Source organism: Dasypus novemcinctus, chromosome 15 (genome assembly GCF_030445035.2).
Source record: "Dasypus novemcinctus isolate mDasNov1 chromosome 15, mDasNov1.1.hap2, whole genome shotgun sequence".
Classification (NCBI taxonomy): Eukaryota; Metazoa; Chordata; class Mammalia; order Cingulata; family Dasypodidae; genus Dasypus; species Dasypus novemcinctus.
Window position 1 is genome coordinate 32,977,141 of NC_080687.1, and position 20,967 is coordinate 32,998,107.

Sequence of the window (20,967 nt, forward strand, 5' to 3'; positions counted from 1 at the left end):
ATGCCATCCTATTCCTCTAGCTGCAATTGTTCATTTTGGGGGTTGAGCTGACTAGCAGATAAACACATCCTTTTAAGTTGATGAGGGAGCTGATCACCAATGTGATTTCCCTCATGTGGAGAATGAGTTTCATTTATATTTCTTTTGCCAAACCATCTCAATCTGTTCTCTTACCTCCAGTGCTTCTTAACATTAAGTTTAAAGGCAGCTTTAAGTAGCTAGAGTCATATCTCTGGTAGCTGCATCTTCATGAAAAAAATCTTAGATGGGCATTGATGAGTTGTTGGAGGTTACCTGTGAGTAGTTTCATGGGGGTAGTCTATTGTTCAGTTGCTGAGCTTTCTTTAAAGACCTAAGACTTGGGCACTCTTGATGAACCTTCCTTTCATCTTCAGATTATCTCCTGAGTGCCTTTCTTTTTTCTGCCCTTCACAAGTATCTGTTATTTATTTCCCAGACATATAATTCACTCTCTCTCTCACATCCCACCATACCACACCCAGTTTTTGGAATTTCCCACAAACAGGCCTGCTTAATGTTGACTCCCACTCTTTTCTCCTTCCCATCAGCCCAAATATTGGTACCCAGATCTACTAGCAAAATCAATCTTGCTATAACCATCACAGTTATACAACAATTCCCTTGTTTTCTCTGCTTCACAGCAGGGGGGTTGTCCTTCTTTATTAAGAGATGCCTACTTCTTTGGCAGACATATACTTATTGCCAGAAGGCTAAGTCTGTTTTGTTTTTAAATTGTTGTTGTAATTTTATTTTTTTATTTGTACTTTACTTGTACATCAGATTACTGATTAGTTATCAAAATCATTGTGGAGTCTCATATGCACAGATTCATAGCAGTATTGTTTTTAATAGCCACAAACTGGGAACCCCCTGTATTAGTCAGCCAAAGGAGTACATATGTAAAATACCAGAAGTCTGTTGGCTTTTATAAAGGGTCTTTATTTGGAGTAGAAGGCTACAGTTACAAGGCCCTAAGGAGTCCACTCAAGGTACCATAAGAGGCACTTTCTCACCCAAATTCATTGGCCATGTGTTGGAACAAGATGACTGCTGATGTCTGCAAGGGTTTAACCTCCCTCTTCCTCTTAAGGCTCCGTGGTCCCAGCTTCTTCCACTATCAGCTGTAGACTGGGATAAGTCTCGTCTCTCTCCCGGGGCTTGTTTCTCTCCAGGCTTAGCTGCTCTGGTCTCTCTTCAAGGTCAGCTGTAGGCTGTCAAACTCTCTGGCTTCCCAGGACCTCTGCCATGTCTATGGAGCCATCTCTATTCCTCTGTGTTCTTCTTTTGTGTGTTTACTTCCTGTGGTTACAGCATCCAAAATTCCCACTAATTTCTCTGCTATGTTGTTTTCTCTGTGAGTCCTCACCTTCCAAGGGGGCAGGGATGCAATGGCTTACTGACGTGGCCCAAGCAAAGCCTCAATCATTATTTAATCAAGTAAAAGTGAAACCTGAAAATAATACAATCTAATACACCCAGAGGAACAGACCAGTTTACTAACACAATCCAACATCTATTTTTGGAATTCATAAACAGTACCAAACTGCTGTACCACCCAACTGTCCTTCAACTAGTGAATGGAAAAACAACCTATGGTATATCCATACAGTACAATGCTACTCAGCAATGAAAAGGAGTACATTAATTCACATTAAAAGCATCATGCTATGTGAAAGAAGTCAGATAAAAAAGAGCAAATAATTTATGATTCCATTTATATGAAAGACTACAAAAGACAAAATCACAGTAACAGAAAGCAGATGAGTAGACACCAGGAGGCTTAGGTGGGAGCAAAGATTGATATGAGGGAACTTTTAGGGATGATGGAAGTCTTCTAAAACTAAATTGTGGTTATGTTTTCATGATCATATAAATTAACTAAATCTCATTGAGTTTTACACTTCAAAGGGCAAATTGCTTGGCATGCAAATTATACTTCAAAAAAGCTGTTAAAATTGGGCAGAGATAAAAAACAAAAGCAAAAAATTGAGCAGAGAAAGTCACATAAACTATATTTTTGCATATTTCCACTTAATATTTTTTTCCAATTAAATTCTGCCCCCAACCCCAACTTTTCCAGCCCTATTATTCTTTGGACACTGTTTCTCCTGCTTTAATGTGCACCTGTATCACCTGGGGATCTTGTTAAAATGCAGTTCACTAGTCCCAGGTTGGGGCCTGAGGCTCTGCATTTCTAACCAGCTCCCAGGTATTGATCCTGCTGCTAGTCTGCAGACCACTTAGTAGCAAGTGTTTCGTCTTCTCTTAGGAATATTTGATTCCATTGTAAGTCGAAACATTTATACATACACCTCACAGCTTTTGATATAGAAAGAACCTATTTAATGAATAAATTCTTTCTCTATGTCAGTGCTAGGTTGTTGCCCTTTAAAATATTTGTTGCTGCCTTGTTCTACAAAGACCTGGTATCAAGATTATTTTAGGAACAAATATCTTGGAGAAGAGAGTGCTGAAGGAGCAGCTTGCCTATTGCTTATCAGCATAAACTTTTCCGTTATGCTTCCAACTACCTGAAACATTTGTTTTACTCTTATGTATGTCTCTCTCTAGAAGACTTTATGTTGGAGCAATTTGAAATTCTTTTTTTTTTTCCTGCTCTAAAAATGTTTTAGGTTCAAACACCAAGGACGTTGTAACTGTTGACTTAGAGAGAAGGCATGGCATAGGAGAAAGGACACGATTTGACATTCGGGAGATGGAGGTAGAGGTTCTGCTGTTGCCTGTGTGTGTGACTCTCTTCACAAGCAGACTAGAAATGTTTTTGTCATGGACCTCTCCCCTTTCCAAATAGAAAAACAAAACAAAATGCAGTACATGTGCCTTTTCAGGTTAACACATCAAATAATACCTATTTGCAAATCTGAGTAGTGGTGAGCATAAATATCTTGAGATTCCTGCAACAACTAAATGCAATATGAAAATACCTATACTTTCTATTGATAAGAAAATCTTAAGTATTGATAATAACCACTGTGGTTTGCTGCTTATGTACTTAATTGTGGGATTGCTGAAGTTCAGCAAGAGGGTAATTTAAATAAAGATGCACTATTTCCCATTTAAGTTAGCAGATCCTTTAAATATTATTCACTGACAGCTTGGGAATCTGTGGTATCTGCAAGTTTAAAAATTTAGCAGTTAACTAATTATTATTTGCATAATAATTTGGAGAGTTTTCAAGCCTATACCATCTTTAAATAATTTTGAATGTTAACACATTTATTGTTTCACTTTTATTTTCCTGAGAACAGCCCTATTGGGGAAGTAAAGTGACTTCTAATCTCTTTTATTGTAGGTGAGAGAATTTAGATAAAGTTGAAGTGGCTTAGTGGAAGTCATATAATTGTTTGGTGATAAATCCTTTGGAACCAGGTCTGACAGTCTCTGGAACCATTTTTCCTATCATACTTCAATTTAGAAAATTAGGTAACTAGAATTTGCTTGCTCATCTTTCACTATACAATTCAAACATAAACAAAATTTCTTGTTAGAGACCTTCTAACTTAAGTGCTAAAAACGAACTTAAATATTTAGGCTGAGTCTTTCATTTTACAGGCAAAAAAAAAAAGAATCTCAAAGAGATCAAGTGTCATGGCCAATGCTTTTCCAATTTTGTCCTGCAGCATCGCACCACGAAAAGGTCAGAATTCAGAGATTTCGCTGCAAAAACTGGCACATGGTCCATGCTTTTCCAATTCAGAGATTTCTCTGCAAACCTCAGCAATGTTTGAGAACAGGATATTTTGGAAATTGTAAAATAAGCCTCCCTATCTGTGGGATTGTGAGCTAGCCTAAAGGGAGAATCCCATGAAGCATTGGTTAGTAATATCAGAAATGGCTGAGCAGGTGTGGAGAGTGAGGATGAGGCTGTCAAGACACCTGTGGAAAGGAGCCAGGATGAGAGAGGGCTGTGGAGATGTGAAAGCCCGCTAAGGAGCCAGGCCCGTGCTGTCAGCTAGGTAGGTATGAGAGTCAGGGTTGGGTTGCCCAGTAAGCATGCTTCATCTAATTCAAAGAATAGCATATGATTTTAAAGAGATTATGAGTTATGGGATTATCCACTAGGGATTGATTTTGGGCAGTATGGAGTATGACTGCTAATGTGGACATTTTGGAGGTAACAATGAAGTTGTATTTTTAGAAATTGTGTCTTAGTACAATGCATACAATGACCAAAAGCTTTAATTTGTATTTACTATAGGAATACAAACATGAGTAAGATGTGGATTCTTTTTTCAAGAAGCTTACAATCTAAAATACATAGGAGGTCAAATTCTGGGTCACATCTAAACTCTGCCAGTTCTTGAGCTGATATACTTGCTGTGTGAACTTATGGGTCTCCTATCTATAAAATATGGGCTATAATAAAAAACATCTTATAGGGTTGTTGCTCATACTAAATGAATATATATGTATATAAATATACATGCATATACACATTATATAAAATATATATTGCTATATTATAGTATTTTAGAAGAGCTTATGATGCATGGCAAGTATATAATGTTAACTAGTATTATTATTTTCTAATTATACAGAGAAAGGATGTATATAATTAAATGAGCAATTAATGTTACAAATAGATATTGTTTAATAGATACAAATATGTACACAACTTAGATCACTTTTGTATTTTATGTTCTATGATTATGAAGTTTTGTAATGATACTTATTGAGTTTGCATTTTCTTTATTCCAAAAAATGTGATAACTTGCATTACATGTGATATTTCATTTTTAGCCTCACGATGACCTTATTGATATAGTTATTACTGTCTCTATTCCATAAAGAGGAGGCATTGAAACCTACAGTATGGAGGCTGGGTTTGAATGAAAAAAATCTGTAAATAAGCAAATAAGGTACAAGGCTGTTAGAAGATTGGTTGACTAGAAATAATGGTTGGAATTTAGGTGCTAACAGTGAGCCTAGAAATAGTCAGTAAGGAGGCACTTACTAACTAAATTTGAGATACAAGGGCAAAGACTAAATTCCCGCTCAGTGTTACGACTTCCATGTAATTTTTGGTATTAAAGAAGAGGTAAGCACTCTCCTCTAGGAATCACCCCCAGTTCCATGGAAGAACGTGGACAGTAGTCAGTGAGAATATGGACAAGAGTCAATGGATCCAGAATTAATGAAGTAGGATTTTCTAGAGGACCCTTGTTCACCTCCAGACAGTCTGGTGAAAAATGAGCAAAGTAACTAGGTAAATAGCTTACCTAACCATTATGGTGAAAAGAGTTGCTGAGCTGCCAAAATTGGACTGGCCAAACAAGGATTAGAGCCTGAAGGTCAGCTAAAACACCTGGTTCTGGTTCCTTCAAAAGTACCCAATCCATTCCCATTGGCCAAGGGCTTGGCAAAATCCTTTAAGATATTAAGGTATTCTGAAAAGCAAAACAAAACCTCTTTTAAAAATCTTTGAAACTATGCCTTCAACAGTGGATCTATTTCCGTTTCAAAAAATCCCCAATTTACTCATTTTCCTAAGTCAAATTGATTTAGTCAATGGCCATTGAACAAGTAATCACTATATTGTTTATCTAGGAAGCTACTTTAAACCATTTTCCTCGTGAACTGATGAGAAGTCTTCTGAAGCACCACAGAACTGTTTGGGGTAGCTGGCTCAAGTCTGTTGGATGAACAGGTGTCAATCAATACGATGTCTCATTTAGCCACAGATTAATCTACAGTCATCAGGAACTGCAAAGCATGAGAGTCCTAGACAAACGTGTTGGGATGAATTGTTAAATTCTTTAACTTACTGCGCACTTTGTTTTATCCCAGATCCAGGGCGCTAACATTTCGCTGGTTACTGCTTTCCTGTTGGTCTTCTCAGCTGTTTAACTCTTCTAGTTTAGCTCATCTCAATTGCAACAGCTTTCTGTGTGTATTTGTAGTATAATTGCTACAGTTTTGAATTAAAGTAGAAAAACAAATCCTTTTTAACTGTCATGAGTTTCACTGCCTTTAGATTTCATGATAAGCTCTTCATAACATAGCCTGTTCCTGGGACATTCAGGCTATGTGATGGCATCTAAAGATAGGATATGAAGCCATTGACTGCTATAGTGGTTATTGGGAATTAATAAAAAGCCATAAGATTAAAGATTTTTACTCATATTTTCTGAAACAGCAATAAAATCCTGGAATCTACTTTAAGATTTTTTTTCTATATGAAGTGTTTTCCTAAATATTTACACTTTTATTAATTCACCTTGTCATAACATTTCATGGTATAAACAAACCATATAGAGTAGGTGAAAAGATCTACCTAAACCATGAAAAATCAGTGTTACTCCCACACTTTTCTTTTTTTAAAGATTTTTAAAAAAATTTTTTTCTCTCTCCTTCCCCGCATTGTCTGTTCTCTGTGTCCATTCACTGTGTGTTCTTCTGTGTCCGCTTGCATTTTCTGTCAGTGGCACGGGGAATCTGTGTCTCTTTTTGTTGCATCATCTTGCTGCATCAGCTCTCCGTGTGTGCAGTGCCACTCCTGGGCAGGCTGCACTTTTTTCATGCTGGTTGGCTCTCCTTACGGGGCGCACTCCTTGCGCATGGGACACCCCTGTATGGCACGGAACTCCTTGCAGGCATCAGCACTGTGCGTGGGCCAGCTCACCCCACGGGTCAGGAGGCCCTGGGCTTGAACCGTGGACCTCTAACCGTTGAGCCAAATCTGCTTCCCTCCCACATTTTTAATATAAGACATACTCAAATAAAATGGCACTGGATCTATTTCTTAATTTATTGAAAGTCAAGAACTTCAGAGGTTTTAAAGCATTTAAGCAAATGTTATCTTTTGCCCATTCTAATAACTAACTAGAGTGGAAGAGAAAAAGATGAGCTGATAAGCAGAGTGTCTACTAATTGCCCACAAGGACCTAAAATATATTTTTCATGTGAGATAGAAAAAGAATAAATTGTCAATCATATCATGTACTAAATTACAGTATTTTATGTATGTTTTCTCTGTATTAATCATACAGTATTAAAAAGTAACAAATTTTAGATTTTTCTGCATTTAGGATATGCCCAAAACATTTACCTGGAAAAATTCTAAAGTAATAAATCAGTCTATCTCTGTCTGTTTGATACCAACCACCAAGTAGATATTTCCAATTAATAGTGGGTGTACTATAAAATCATAGAATCATGCCTCTACAAACAAGGGTGTGATGGAAAATTATACCTATCTAGTCATATTTTCATTACTAATAACATATTCTGGGTTTCTTGGCAAAAGCTCTTTTCCATTTCTAAATTTAAGTTGGAGACTGTTTTTATAATCTATTAAGGGATCTCAAATGAACATCATATTGTAGTTTTTTAAAATATAGCAAACATTGAAATTAAAATTAAGCTTGAGACTACAATATTTTGTAGTAGATTCAAAATGATGAGAATGCAATATTCCATTTCCAAATGATGTCTAATTAATGGAGAAATGCTGTAGGTAGAGAAGCCAGAAAGAGAGGAAGATGAAAGAAAGAAAAGAAAAGAAGGAAAACAGAGGGTATGGAGATGAAGGAAAGATATTCAGTAGTCTCACAGGTTCATGAAAGTGATAATGAACGGCACTGGCTTATTTATTTAGTTATAGTAAACTGCAAATCATGTGAATTGCAAATATCAGAAAATTGCATTTGCCATATGTTTATTTAACTGATTCCAGAAACTTATATTTTCCCTACTAGATATGAGGCACAGTGTTAAACCATGGGGGAATAACAATACAAAGTATATTTCTTGCTCATTAGCCATTATTCATAGCTTTTTGCTCTAACCTTTAAATCATAATATTCTCAGTTCAGAATAGGATACCAGACACAAATTATTCCTGGGCTCTACTATCATTGCACAGAATAGTATAATTTCCAAACCGATAAAACCCAATAGAGGGTTAGGTGTTATTATCAAACAGATAGTAAACTCAAATTAATTGATTGATCTTTCTGATTGGCAGAAAGTAACCATCTCTCCCAACCACCCCCTATTTAAATCTGTAATTCCAGCCACTTCCTTTCTATTCATTCTTTAGCTTGCAAGTGATGTTGTATACCTTAAAATAAAACTTCATTTTTTAAAAAAATGTACAGTCAACAATTATTTTCCTTGACCTAAGAGTGTTGTGTACCTACACATAGCACATTCTTCTTTTACTTTTTTCCAAATTATAAAATACTAGAGAAGAAAAATTATGCTTTGGTTCAGTACACAACACAATGAAATGCCCATGTGAAGGTATTTAAATGAATGATGTTGATAATAGTCATCTCATGGCATTTATATAACCCAGCAGTTATCTAACTATGTATAAATGCAGGACAACTTTATTCAGAGCTACCAATCTGACTTTCTGAATTGTTACCTTCTTATGATTATTTTGCTGATCTAGGCCTATTTCCTCTTTCATATCAAGAGGATTCTGAAGTACAAAATAGTAAGACTGCTTAGTAGGAGGTAGCAAATGAATATATGGATCATATTGCTTTGTAGCTCTTAACTTTGAGTGAGAACCTTTAAGGTGAGTAAAATCATAATGTTATGAGGCCATCAAGTCTACTTTCCACTAATACAGAAAATATTCTACTTCAGTAGGACTGCAACTGGGGAGCATTTATCAATTTATGGACTTGCTCAAGAAATCAGTTAAAATATTGATACAATTCTACCCCTAAATGATTGGAATGGGAATGAGTAGTGATTATGGCCTAGGAACTGATGCAATACATGATTTTATGTACATCAATGGCTAGTCCACTAAAGTGGTGTGCTGTTTGGAGTGAATTTAGGCTTAAGATTATGGAGCATTCTCTTTCTATTTATTCTTCTCTTCATTTCATGTACCATTCATTCTTTCTTTCTTTCATAACCTTCTCTGCCTCTTCTCTTTCTGAATCACTGGGCTATATCAGGCTGGATAGAAGCTCACAATTTTGTTCCAGAGAATGTATAGAAATCAGCCTAAGGAGGTTTGAAATCTGTATATACTAAATTTGGGGATGTTTGTACTGTGATAGAACTCTAGAATTCATTTCACCAAAAGCAGTCTTTGCTTCCCAAAGCCTATTGGGTAAAATCCACATTCTTGAAGACTGAGATACCTTTGGTGATTTTAAACCTAAGTGATGTTGGTTAGCTTTAGGTTTCAAGATGCTAACTGACAGTAGCTTGGATCTTGGGCTTCAAATGAGTAAGTGTGATACCCATCTTCTACTATCTGTTTTTCTAATTTGCCACAGTAATATCTCCTAATTTCTGTCCTCATCTTTGGTTTTAACCAACACAACATTGTTGGAGTGCTTTAATTTTAAGAGTATCATTAATATTATTAGTAACCAAATATTAGTTTAACTAGATTAATGCTATATTCTAGTTTCAACAAAATATGTTTTTGATGTATTTTTACTTATATAATACTTATTTACTTATATAATATAAACTTTTTACTTATATAATACTTATTTACTTATATAATATATACTTTTTATTTTTTAGGAGGTACCGGGGATTGAACTCAGGACCTTGTACATGGGAAGCAGGTGCTCAACTATTGAGTTATACCAGCTCCCATCACAAAATATGGTTTATTATTGATTCTAGCATTTATCAAATATTTGAATGCCTAATATATCCATATATATTTTTTCATATTTGGACTAAGAATAAAAAGGATAATTTAAAGATTAATATATGTGTTTGTATGTGCAAGTGTACACATATGAGATTAAATGAAAGCATGTAAGTATTGCATAAAATATCTTACAAAAGGCCAGAATCATGATATATGCAGATATATACTTATTTGAAAACACCTTTGTGCCCAAAATTTACTCACAGTTACTTATAGATAATCCATAATCCAATGTCCTATGAGGGAGCTTTAATATACTAAAAAAATCAATACCTTGTACATTGCTATGTAATAACCATGAATAACTGAATATATGGCATATTTAAAGAATTTTCCTGGATATACATCTACATATATTACATTTACATATAGTCCACATTAATCCATGCACATGTGATACATATATACATGTGGTGTATGTCTGCTATATACATATATATCATATATATGTATATATAATATATACTAATAAAACCAGATAAATGTACCCTGTTTAACAAGAGCTTTTTAGAACTGGATTTGGGTTTTCATTGCCCCTTTACTATTGTAATATTAAATTCGTAGACAATATAGCCTGTTTATAGTCATAATAAAATTTTCTCTATGCAATATTTACTATAGTATATAGAAAATATAAAAGGATATTATTTTTCATTTAAAATATATGTATTTAAACATGTAAATTAATTAGCAAGCACATCTCACAAGAAGACAGTATGATGTTGTCCTATGCTTCAAATATAAGTAGAAGTTCTGTGACTACAACAGCTATAAATGCAATGATGTAGGTATGCTGTAGTGAGGACTTAGGTACCATTTATGGAATTACCATCAGAGATGTGATTTTCTAAAGTGCTAAACTACTGATAATATTTCGAGAAAAAGAAAAGATTTTGTCATCCTTGTTCATTCCTTGATTTACATGGTAGTTCATATTTTGAAAAATTGAAACTTTGCAAAATACTATTTATATCTACTTATCTATCTATGAAATGTATTTTCCATTTAAGTCTAAATAATTATAATTTGTTTTTCATTCACCTGAATGTTTGTTTGTGTATGTGTATGATATGGAGTTGTGGTTTAAGTGTAGATACTTTTTCATCTATATGACTATCCTATGGGACACTGAGAAATTGCTCAAAATACATGACAATTTATTCTGCTTGGGTGGGACTATCTCATCCTCAGTGGACGCAGTATATGTGACACTAGTACACCACTTGCCAGCAGCACTTACCTTTATACCCCCTACAAATTTCCAAAATGCCTTTAGGATACATTGTCATCCTTCTTAATTACCAGTACTGTAGATATTTCTTACTGTAACTCATTTCGTCTCTTTCCATCTTTGCTCTGGCTTCCACTATCTCAGCTACTGAGCCCAATCCCAGGAAGCAGTGTCCTCACTAAGGTCCCTTACTACTGCAAGTTGCTAAATGCAATGGACAGTTAGGCATAGTTCATTCATTCTATCCTGAAACACCTCTTTGACCTCTGTGGTCTCACACTTTTGATGATTCTCCCTTCTCTCTGGATGCTTTTTTACAGTTTTATTAATGACTCCTCTTCTAATTAAATTTTAAATATTGCATTCCCTTAGGGCTTGCTCCTAGGCCCTTTCTAATCTTAATCATTTCCTCCCACATTTGAAATTTCCATCTAAATGCCAATGGCTTCTACACTTATATTTTTCTAGTGTAGATCTCTCTTCTAAGCTCCAAACTTGTATATTAATTCAACTGCCTACTCAAAAGTTCCACATCAGTGTCTCTCACATGCATCCAAAATGCAATATGTCTAAAACTGAATTCTTGTTCTTCCGCCCCAAACCTGGTCTTCCTCCAGCGTTTCCTGGCTCAATAAATGCAGCAACATCTGCCCAGTTCCTCATGCCAGAAGCCTAGGTGCCATCCACAACACCTCTACCAGATCACATAGCCAATCTGTTACCAAGTTCTAGCTCTTCTACCACCTAAATAGCTCTTAAATCTATCAACTAGTCTCCATTTCAGCCAGTAGTTTTGTAAAGTTGCCATCTATTCTTGCTGGTACTTCTTTGCCAATAAGTCCTTAATCTGTCTTTCCAAGAGTTCTCCCCTCTTCTCATTACTCCCCCATCCCAAACAGGTCAGCCAGAGCAAGCTTTCAAAAACATCCACATCTCATCATGCCACTGCTTCTGTTTCTTTGATCCATTAGAGTGGGAATCCACAATATATGGCCCAAAAGCCAAATCTGGACTGTCCTCTTTTTGTAAATAAAATTACATTGGAACTCAGCCACTTTAATTTGTTTATTACTTATGGCTGCTTTCGCATTAGAGCAGCAGAGCTGAATAGCTGCAACAGAGACTGTATGTCCTGCAAAGACTAAAATATTTGCTATCTGACACTTTAGAGAAGAATTCGCTGACCACTCTGAGTATTAAGTGAATATTAAATATGCAATAAATACCTAATGAATTGTTTTATATTGTGTGCTTCAAATACAGCAGCGTTTTCTTTCCTAGATGGTTCTACAATGGCTGTTAATAATTATGTTTATGGACGGGACCTTGTGTCCTATTCAGACTTCAGTCACGTTGTGAGGAGACATGTGAGAGAAAGAATTATTCCTTTAACAGCAGTGATAACAGAGTCCAAAAAGAGTCATTTGAAGTAGCTTTCAAGTGTGTGCTCTTTGAGAGTCAGCTTTTGTCAGTCTGTCCCTAACTCACTCATTTTGCAGGCACTAAAAATTTTGAATTCTGTTAGATTTCCTAAAACAGCTGAGCAATCTTCAAGGAGTTTCATCATTAAGTAAACACTTGTGAAGCCTCAGGATGCTTGCTCTATTGGTCATGGTTGTAAGAGGTGCGGGACAAGGCTGATGACTCTATATCTGCCTCTCTATAGCAGGATGTGGAAACTTAGAGGCAATGATGCTGAAGTGCACTTTTCCAAATTGCCCTGCCAATTGAAAGCGTATAGTCATCAGAATGTAAAGATCATTGATAAATTTGATTTCAGTTTGGTTAAGTAGATACTTATTTTACAGATAGAACCTTTTTTTGTCACATGACAAAGAAATATGTTATGACCCATGCCATTCTGGGCTAATTAAGGCCCAAATTTTTACACTTATGCAAACAACTGTTGGATGAGTCCCCATAATTTTAATGCACTTTATGATTACTTATTATATATTTTTTATTATTACTACAGAAATATATTATCACCTAATTACATACATATATTGTGATTATTATAATACTTAGCAGTTAAATTTTGGCGAATAGGTATCAATTCTTAATCTTTCTTATCTTTTATATTTCTGAGTCAATTTTGAGATGTAATAGTCTTTGAAATATAGATTATTTCAGGATATCTCTTCCTGAAATTTATTTAACTAGTTAAGAAAGAGGAGTCCCTTCGTAAAGTGAAAGAAATTCTCATTTGATACTAAGCCCATGCTGATTTTTCAGATATTCAATTTTTTATTCAAGATGCCATTAGTATTATGAATTATAATACTAATTCATTAATATTAAAGACTTTTTTCACTGCACTGTCTCAATGACTCTGTGGAGAGCTAAGCAGTGACCATCCTGAAAAAAAAAATAGATATTCATTCTATTTATTACTTGAAAGGCATTTCAGTTGTCTGGACTAGTATTAAAGCTGATAAAATCCAGATTCATACCTCTATGATATGTTACTATATAATTCCCATTGCAATTTCCATGAAATCATTACAGTTGGCAATTCCGAAGATGATTTTTAAGTTTCCACCTCCCCTTGAAATATTCTTCTGAAGCATTTTTATATAGGCCTTATTTTCTAATGTGTAATTATATCACTCTTCTCTCACATCCCAGAACCACAAGTTACCTGAGTACCTATGATAATCTAGAATGATAACCTAGAATCATCTTGCTTTTTGAGTCTTCCTATGATCCTAAGAATAGTTCACTTTGGGAAAGGAGAGGAAAGTGATCTACCAGGTAGAACAGAAACAAAACTCTTAAACCAGAACAGTGAAAAAGACTAATGAATATTGCAGAATAATATGTATAGACTACATATTTATTATTTTCCCCTCAAACAGTTAACTGTTCTGTGTTTCTGTTAGTGCTACTCATTCAAAGTGACCTAAAGTCATGTTGCTTGGCCTTAGGTCTTTTTTTTTTTTTTTTTTTTTTTTGCCATCAAACCATGAAAAAGGATCTTTTGCTGTAGCAAATCACCCAGTAGTGTATTTTCCTTCACCACTGGCAAGCACCCCTTGCTTTATCAAGAGAACAATAGCTGAGTATCAAAAAGAGTAAAAGAAGGCTTAAGAAACATAACATCAGTGTCACATGAAGGCATTGATGTGACTACTCTATCCTTTGGGCTCATATATCCTATGAAACATCATATTTGAAAGACAAAAGAGATATCAGAAGGAACAGCATGAATTTGAAATAAGATCAGACAGGGAAAAACTCTAGTCCCACCACCAATGGACTTGAGTAATAGAAAAAACTGGAATAACACTGAGACTGAGTACATGTATTCCAATTACGTATGTTTACATTGTTTTGAAAATCCACTGAAAGTCTCCCATATGCAGCATATAGTTATTTTGTGTTTATCATATATGTGAAAGGCAATTTTTGCCTCAGATCGATTCACTGCCAAGTGATTTATGTTGTGCTTAATGATACATCTGTCTAATAGAATACTGTAAGTGAGGTTAAGAAATGATACTTCCACAATTGTAGTTAGTTCAAGATTTTATAAATGTTATGTTAAGGTCATCAATGATGTGAAATTTCAATCTGCTATTTCCAGCCCACACAGTCATTGTTCTAACACACAGGCACACACATAAAGTCCCATATTTGACTTATATAGGCACATATCTGAACACTTGTGACGCAATCTATGCTCCTACACAGCACTTAAATTGGCAACCTACAAGATATATACGTTTTAACAATTCTACTAGTCTCTTCATAGAAAGGTTGTCCATTGGCCTGTGGGATTATTCAATCTTACCATCACCACCCCTTAAAAAAGACTTATTAGACATCTGAGATTTTGAAAAGTGCTGTTGAGAGTTTGAGGTTGTTTTTTTCACCTGTTATTTTCTAGAAAGTAGTCGTTTGAGTTACAGTGCTAATAAGGTTATAACTGAACATAACTGAAATATTTTACTGCCAAATGATGTCATGGCGGGAGTCAAAGATAAAAACCAGCAAGTTTCTCTGAGCTTTCCTTGAGCACATATCATTAATTTAAAAACTAATTCTTGCCTCCTTATTCATTGGTTTTACATCACAGCAAAACACCTGTGTGAAATTAAATTGATCACTATATATTCTTAATACATTTTATTTTTATTATCACTCCAGGATAAATTAAGAAAGGTATCTTGAGACTGGAATTTATTTTCTTTTAGTAGAAACACTATAGCTGAATTTTTGCATGAGAATTCAGTTCCTTAATAACAAAACATGAAAAAACAAAAGTATGATCATTCAAAATTATTGGCATAAGGTAAAATGAAAAAAATTCAGACCAAAGCATAGCTAAGAATAGAAAACACCTCTAACCAATACTTTCATATTTTAAATGCCTTACCATTTATTATTACTCATCATCAATTGTCCTAATTCACCCTTTCCTTGTAGTTTTCTGTCTTTGAATAAAGATGCAATAAAGTTGTTTTGAAACAACTCCAAGACAATGGGAAAGATTATTTTACTTTTTGAACATCCCTAATTTCCAAATATTGTTTTCTAGTGAGTTTTAACATTTGTGTTTCTCCTTTGAACAAAGAGACACATACACGCATACCACAATTCATGGCAATCACTTTGGTTTATCTCCAAGGGTGATTGTCTTCATTTTTTGCTTAGAAGATAAATTTTTAAAGTGTAGAAATGAAGTACAACTTGTTTCAAAATGGTATATAACATTAAAAGTCAAAGGCTCAAATCAAGCTTAATCTGCCTGCTAAAGTGGCTCTCTCTTGATTAATCGGCTACCAATAAATATTTGTTCAGTTAGTTTTTGTTGCGGTGTCTCCCCATTTATATATCAGCAGAGCTTTAATGAGAAACTTGATTATTTGTTTATGTTTGGACATTCTATTCACCTAAAAGCACTTTCACAAAGGGTAGACAATTATAAGTGACCAAATGATTGGTTATTTCATTAATTCATCTAGAAATTATTTGTTGAATAGCCATGAAATAAGAGCTGCTCTAGGCAGTATTTCTATAAAGATAGATAAACACAATCCAAGTACTCTAATATCTTGTGCTCTGGAAGGAAAAGAACAGAACCCTAGACAGTTAAATATGTGTCATGGAGTATGTTGTAATTCAAGAAAAACATTCAATAGCTTTATCTTCAAAGAAAAAGCAACTGGATTTTCACACATGCTATCTCATACTGTAATGTAGATTATTATTTTTCTAATTTTAGAGATGAGAAACTTAAGATTTATTGAGGATGATTATGACCCAAAGGTCCAGTGCCAGTAAATGGCAGAGTTGGGGGAAGTGAATTCGATTTTTCCGACTCTAGCCCCAAGCCCTGCACTACCAAGGAGAGGTTACTTAGTTATGTTTGGTGCAGGCAGAATTTGGGCACATTTAGCAGAACAGATGCCATTTAAGCTGGATGTGGAAGGTGGAACAGTATCTTAGAAAGTCTGTGATGGTAAAAGTCCAAAAGAACCAGATGTAACGGGGTGAAACCTATAGTACATTCTCAAAGTAGGCTAGAGCGGAGTAGACGCAGAACCTGATTGGAGGTGAGTACCAAGATGTAAAGGTCAAGGCAAGACAGGAACAGAATGCAAAGGATCTTGAATGCTTCAGCAGGTGTTTCATCCAAGGACTCATCTAAGGTTTTTATCTCAGAAATGCTAATTGGTTGCAGGTTTAAACAAAGTGAATTCTGCTAATATATTTTTTTAAAGATTTGTTTATTTTATTTCTTTCTCTCCCCTCTCCCCTCCCCAGTTGTCTGCTCTTGGTGTCCTTTCGCTGTGTTCTTCTGTGACCGCTTCTATCCTTATCAGTGGTACCCAGCATCTGTGTTTCTTTTTGTTGCATCATCTTGTCCTGTTAGCTCTCATGTGTGTGGTGCCATTCTTGGGCAGGCTGCACTTTCTTTCCCGCCAGGCGGCTCTCCTTATGGGGCGCACTCCTTGTGCATGGGGCTCCCCTATGCAGGGGACACCCCTACATGGGGGACACCCCTGCGTGGCACTGGCACTCCTTGAGCGCATCAGCACTGAGCATGGGCCAGCTCCACACGGGTCAAGGAAGCCCGTGGTTTGAACTGCGGACCTCCCATCTGGTAGACAGACGCCCTATCCATTGGGCCAAGTCCGCTTCCCTGCTAATAGTTTTTGACACACATTGTTTTTGTATGTATATTAAATGCACAAACAACTTAAACATCTTATTGTAAGCTATTTACTGAAGAAAATATGACCACTCTGTGGAACTTGTGTCTAATATATTTTAGCATTTCTGAAAACATGATCACTTTTCAAGAAATCACTACTACTTTTGGTTATTAATAATTGCTAGTTTATGCTTTGGACAAAGAAAAAAGACTTTCTTCTTTCATATTTCAGATTCCCTGTTTATATCTAATCCATTTTATGTAAGCTAAATTATATTTTGTTTAGCATTTTTCCCTCAAACTAGCAATATTTTAGAATAAAAGTCATGTGATTATAGCACTGTTTCTATGTTTATTAAAATAAAGTTTACTGGTTTCTATATGTAGCAAAATCCAATTTTATGGGCTTCATGCTCATCACATATTAAAATACTTACAAATTAATTGCAGCACATTACATGAATTTTATCTGTGACTCACTTTATAAATAGTGATTGTGCTTGCAGCCTAAGAAATAATTGCTACCTGGGTCATAGGGTTGAGTAATTATCTTTTAGTGTATTTCCTCTGTAGTCTTTGTTTCTCATTTTGCTTTGTACCGCTTTCCTTTGCTTTATTTTTATTTTCTACTCTGAAGGTTCATAAAGAGGAAGGTTGAAAAAAAAAAGCCTGTTGCCTTGGGGCACTCTTCTATGGTAAGAACCAGGAGAATGGGAAAGCTAAACTTTTCAGGAAGAAGGATACTTCATTGATTCATGGGCACAGATTTCCAATCATCACTTTCCACTTGATTAAGGCTTACTAAATTTTATTTATTAAGATAAATAAAACAAACAAGTACACAATAGAGAAGTTCAGTAAAAAAAAAAAAATTTTTTTTTAACTACGCTCGTGATATATAGTCCTAAGGGGACTTTTCCCATAGCTAAACCATCAAACTATCATATAGGTTAGCGTTTGGTACATACAGCATATTTTTAAAATTAGAAAATAAGCCAGTGGTAGTAATATAATTCTAAAAACTGTCACTAGCTTGCAAATTGTAAGGTGACCTTCTGTGAACTGTACAAAGGAAATAACTATTTTAATAGAATAAAATGTTTTAAAATCTATCTGATTTCTAGAAAATACCATAAACTTCTGCCTCAGTCAATTCCACTACTAAAGATGTATCTTGGGAAGCGGACTTGGCCCAGTGGTTAGGGCATCTGTCTACCACATGGGAGGTCCGTGGTTCAAACCCTGGGCCTCCTTGACCCGTGTGGAGCTGGCCCACGTGCAGTGCTGATGCGCGCAAGGAGTGCCCTGCCACGCAGGGGTGTCCCCCGGGTAGGGGAGCCCCACGCGCAAGGATTGCGCCCTGTAAGGAGAGCCGCCCAGCGCGTAAGAAAGTGCAGCCTGCCTAAGAATGGCGCCGCACACATGGAGAGCTGACACAACAAGATGACGCAACAAAAAGAAACACAGATTCCTGGCCTGACAACAACAGAAGCGGACAAAGAAGACGACGCAGCAAATAGGCACAGAGGACAGACAACCGGGGTGGGGGGGGGGGAGGGGAGATAAATAAATAAATAAATCTTAAAAAAATAAAAAGAGATGTATCTTGAATATAAGCCAACAAGTCAACTTTCCATGTAACAATTTTACCAAATGGTTAGAGGTAGCTTTCAAATAAAAGTTGATAAGGCTATCCATTTTGAATATAGCAAGAATTTTTTTAGTTCCCAGGTGGCTCTGTGCCCCAGGGGCTCAAAGGTATGCAGCAGAAAAGGAATTTCAGACTTTGAGCTGCTTATAAAATGTAGAAACCCTGTCAATTTCCACTTATCGGGCCATATATAAAAATACTTGCTATCTGGTCCCAGGCGAAAGAGACTGCAGGCAGTTCTTGTACATACATTGCCATGTTGTACCCCATGAGAGCATTTATTTTAGCCATTTCTGATTGGAACAGAAGTTGGTACTGGAGCTAACAGCAGCCATCTGTAGGCTAACCATCAGCCTATTATAAGAACTCTAGTCAAGAGGAAAATTCAGTATTGAGTGGAACCTTACTATTGATAATCAGATGTTTTCCTGAAAGAATAAAGAACTAGAGAAAAAAAGCACAGACTGCAAAGTGGTAAAAATTTTAAAAAATAATAAAAAACAGACCAGCAACTGAGAGAGCACAGATGCTTACAGAGGTCGTAGCTGTTAGCGGGAAACCAAAATAGAGAATATAAATATAATACATACAAGTGAAGCAAGGAAAGAAACTGAGTCAAAAGAATGGCACTGTGAATATGGTCAGAAGCAGAATGTACCAATATCCAAGAGATTAACTGCTCAAGTTGCTGATGTGATAGTAGAGTTTCTAAGTAACATTCTATTTTCTCCTTGAGCTTAGTTACCTATATCCCCTATATATCTCCACGTATTTTATCATAAACCTCATCACCTAAAGTCAAGCTAGCAGCAAACATCAGAGAGCCCCATTAATATTTATAGTTAATTGATCATTTTCCAAATAGTTTGTAGAGGCAGTGAATTACAAAAGAGCTCAATTTATAATCTAGCAAAGGATTTCAAATTCAAATGGAAATAGAGATTAGGCAGGTAAATGAACTAAGCAGCCCTGAGTGGAGAAACAGAAGCAGTGGTGGAGAACGGGAGAAGGAAGTAGTTTCTACTTTGCTCCAACTGATTTTTGTGTCATCATTATACAGCGTCTGGGTTGCTAAAACTTTACATTTTTTAAAGAGGGTTTGGAAATCTCAAATTTATGTGATTTCTGATTTTTAAACGTAGGTTCAATTGGTCTAAAAACAGTATGAAGGCAAAGAAAATATTTATGGGCCAGGCTTGTTTTATGACGTTGGCTTTACAGCTAACAACAAGCCGTGTTTGTTGGTGGTGTTTTTTATAGTCCCTTTGCAATGGCAGTGTGATTTCAACATAAATCAATAAATATTTTATGTGATTTGTTTTCCTCCACAAAAATGACATTGATCCTAGCTTATCCTAAGAGATGGGATGAACTCTGTACTGTTCAGACTTTTCATTTTTTTGCCAGAAACTTCTGAGACCCATATTTGCAAGGTAGGCAAAGAGCAGTTGTAACAAGTAACCTGTGTATCGGTTGTCAACCTGAATGACACTAAAATGAAAAGCTGTCGTTTTGTACCAGAAACCTTTTTGTTTTCTGTCTTGTTGTTTTGTCAATCCAAAGCGATGATGGTATCTGGGTGTGGCTCAAGGCTCTTTCCCTCCAAACAGGGAATTTAATCTGACACTAGGAAAATAGTTTACAGTTCACCATAATTGTTAATCTCTGGGTCACTCCCACCAGCTGTTTTTCTTTCTTTTTACTTACTCTACCTGAATTCTTAAACTTTGTACTGTTAGTAAAATTGTTTCTTATTTTAATATTATTCTTTGTGACAATTGCAGATCTTTTTACTGTAAGCATTTGGATTTAGTTTATTTTTTCTTTCATCACAGAGGTAAAATAAAGCTTCAGTAACATTTTTAGTTACCTTTATTGGGTGCCATAATCAATGGAACTCATTCCCTAGGAAAAGTTAATACTGTATTAATTTATATTTTAAATGCAAATATATAAATACACCCAGCTTGTCATTTGACAGTCAGGGAATTTTACTTTTCAAGGGAATTCTCCAAATGGATGAGTTAGACCGCTTTACATCCCTCATCAGCTTAGGACTTTGGGTGATTTGGGTGTAGGTAACCTATTTACTTGATAAACTTACACCTAATTTTAGAGCAGACATGGATATTTAAAAGAAAATGAATAAAGGAAGCCAGTAGTCCTAATCAAGCTCTAGTTCCCTTTACTCAAATGTAGTTGGCTTTATTTTGTAGCAATCAAGAGCAGTTTAGTTCTTATATGTT

At 35.6% G+C, this 20,967-nt stretch overlaps 1 protein-coding gene across 5 annotated transcripts in view; it reads left to right on the forward strand.

The window, feature by feature from the left end:
- FGF14 (fibroblast growth factor 14) overlaps nucleotides 1–20,967 on the forward strand; it is a 721,002-nt gene that overhangs the window by 621,479 nt on the left and 78,556 nt on the right. The gene's annotated exons all lie outside the window — the stretch shown is intronic.